Genomic DNA, 3,392 nt, shown 5'->3' on the forward strand with positions numbered 1-3,392 from the left:
CCGGCTCTACATAATCACATGCCCATCTTGCACGGGGTTTTCCCATCTTACGACAAAACAACTTCAAAATGCTCCACCAATTTCTTGAATTCACTCACAAAACCCGCGACATGTTGTTCTTATACAAGAGCATCACTATTCCATCTTTCCTTTGTGCAATGCTCTTCTAAAAAAACGTCTAAAAATCGACTATTGTTATTGCTCTTATATTCCTTGTAAATAATCATATAAACACCCGGCATATAACTTTCATAAGTATTCCCTACAAGCTAAACACTTATGAAATAAACCTTAATCCATGTTGTTACACCAAAGGGCTTTTGGCTAGCGATACCAATACCTATACCTTGAATAATGCTTTGTCAATTACAACACGTGATAGGTGTAAGCAAAAATTGAACCATAACTAAGATAACCCGTTATGGTTACTTTTAATGTCTTCGTGAACCGACTTTAACAAACCGAACCTTGTATGTTATGTTTTCCACCGACTTTTAATGTCTTTATAACTCCACTACAATCTTTTATACCTCTTTATCCATCTTCAAACATTTCACTTTATACTCCATATTAGCAACTATTTACAACATAGCTTCAAAACTACACATATGAGCTTCAAACACCATAAACAAACTAATCTTAACTAAAACAAAAGGAAAAAAATCACAAAATTACATCGGACAAGTAACCGAAACTGACCCATAACCAACTGATTAATTATAATCAATCTTTCATAAGCGAATTGAACCGACTTTACACACCCCTAACAACGTACGAGTAGCCGTAAAACAAAATAAAATAAAGTTGGACATAAAATAAGAGTCTATACCTCATTGTTTGTTTATTATTAGGTTTCCAAATTGGTCTCCTTCCTCCCTCCTTCCCATACACACCGCCGCCAACCAGCCCCCACACACCCTTCACTGTTCTTCAACCGCGTTAACATTTTCTAATTCATTTTTAAATCTATACAAATCTCCATCCAATTCTAACATCATTCATAACCCAGATTATATGCCTTAAAACATATATAATTACTCATCACTCTCACAAACCCAATTCCATAATCAAATCATGTCTGAAACCAACGAAGACAAGCTCATCGCCGTCGCCCGTCACATCGCCAAAACCCTAGGCTACACCGACACCGCCGTCACCGACGACATCCTCCAAATCTTCTCCAACTTCGACGGCAGATTCAAAGAAAAACTCACCGGAAGCCTTGACTTCGACGGCGCGGTGTCACTCGACCAGACGTTGAAAACCATTGACCGGAGGGTTTCTAAATACCTGACCGTTGACCAACCGATATGGTCAAACTCCGGCGACTCCTTGTTTTTAGCTTCCGTTGACGAGCTGATTACCGTGATTCATGAGTGGAGCGTTGTCTCCGACGATGCTGACGTCACGTCGTGTCTAGATCGAGCTGAGGATTTGCTCCGGCGGTGTGTGTTTAGGCTTGAGGAAGAGTTTAAACGGTTGATTGAAGATTCCGGTAACTCCGCCGGAGTTCACGACGGCGGTGGCTACGGTGTTTCGGATTCCGATGACGGATTTGATGAGGTGGACGCTGACGTCATTGTTCCGGTGGCGCGTCCGGTGACGGATTATAATATCACGATTGATGCATTATCGTCCGGTACGGTGAAAAACCTACACGATATATCGAACCGGATGATTGCAGCCGGTTACTGGAAGGAGTGTTCGCTAGCTTACAGTACTCGCCGGAGAGAATTTATAGCCGAAAGCGTTTCGAGATTAGGGTTTCTAGGGTTAGGGTTACAAAACAATGATGATGAGATTGAGAAGTGGATTAAAACAATTAATATGGCAGTTAGAGTGTTTTATCCGAGCGAGCAGCGCTTATGTGAATTAGTGTTCGGTTCGTCGTCTGTCACGGCGGCTGCGGCTGCGGATCTTTCGTTTATGGATACGTGTCGGGTTTCGGTTATGGAGCTGCTTAATTTCGCTAATGGAATTGCGATGGGGAGTAGGTCGCCCGAACGGTTGTTTAAGATACTTGATGTGTATGATGCGGTGAACGCGTTGGTACCGGAGTTTCATCTTTTGTTTTCGGGGCATTATTGTTTGTTTATAAGGAATGAAGCGGTTGCGGTTTGTAATAGGTTAGGTGAATCGATTAGGGGCATTTTTGTTGAGTTAGAGAACTTGATTCGGCGTGATCCGGCTAAGGCTGCAGTCCCTGGTGGCGGTCTTCACCCGATCGCTCGTTACGTGATGAATTACCTTCGTGCTGCGTGTTCTAGACCGACTTTAATAGAAGTTCTTGATGATAATGTTGACCAGTCAGGGACTGGCTCGTCGTCTTCGTTGTCGGTTCAACTTGCGTGGATAATGGAAGTTCTCGAGAGCAATTTGGAGTCGAAATCGAAGGCGTATCGAGACCCTGCGTTAGCGTCTGTGTTCATGATGAACAATGGGAGGTACATTGTGCAAAAGGTTAAAGACGATGAGCTCGGTTCTCTTCTCGGAGACGATTGGGTTCGAGTGGAGAAATCGAAAGTGAGACAACATCATGCAAATTATCAAAGGGCATCATGGCATAAGATTCTAAACACTTTGAAGCTTGACAACGGTAACCTGTCTTCGAATTCGAATCTTGCTTCGAAAGTGTTGAAAGAAAAGCTTAAGCTTTTCAATTCGCAGTTTGTTGAGATTTGTAGAACTCAATCTACATGGGTTGTGTTTGATGAACAATTGAGGGAAGAGTTGAAGGTTTCGGTTGCGGGTACTTTGCTTCCCGCTTATAGGAACTTTCTTGGGAGGTTTAATAGTGTTCAAGATATCGGGAAGTATGCGGATAAACATGTTAAGTTTGGTGTTGAAGATGTTGAAGCTCGGATTGATGATTTATTTCAATCGACTGCAGTAGCGGGATCTGGTCGGAAGTGAGTATGATTGATTTGAGTTAGTGTTGGATTGTCTTGTAAGATATTGTTGTCTGTAATTGTACACAATGTTTTGGTGTTAGATTTATGGGTTATTTGTTTACTAGGTTATGGTCATTTGTATCTAGTTAGTGTTGATCTATCTATGGCTTGGTTGGTTCTTGAACAAAGATTATCAAACTTGTGTTGCATTTTTTGAATCTAAGATTGAATGATAATATTATGTAAGATTGAAGAGTTAACAAAAGGGATTATCAAGTTAATGATGGTTAGATGGACATTGCTATGGCTATTGAGAGGTCAAAGTCAAATGGTTGGGTTAGAAACTTTGATGGGCATTGGTAAGACTTTTGGAATGTCGAAATCACGTGGTTGGGTTTTTGGTCGACCTTTGACATGTGTTAGAGCATATTACACGTTACATAAATTTGTTGTTTTTGCTAAACTTATGTGTACAAATTATACATTTGTGGAGTTGGCTTA

At 41.2% G+C, this 3,392-nt stretch overlaps 1 pseudogene; it reads left to right on the forward strand.

The window, feature by feature from the left end:
- Positions 1 to 853: 853 nt before the first annotated feature.
- LOC143593462 (exocyst complex component EXO70B1 pseudogene) lies at positions 854 to 3,105 on the forward strand (annotated as a pseudogene).
- The last annotated feature ends 287 nt before the right edge of the window (positions 3,106 to 3,392 follow it).

Source organism: Bidens hawaiensis, unplaced genomic scaffold, assembly GCF_021521415.1.
Source record: "Bidens hawaiensis isolate Kalapana, Puna unplaced genomic scaffold, B.hawaiensis_p1.1 tig00001685_1, whole genome shotgun sequence".
Taxonomy (NCBI): domain Eukaryota; kingdom Viridiplantae; phylum Streptophyta; class Magnoliopsida; order Asterales; family Asteraceae; genus Bidens; species Bidens hawaiensis.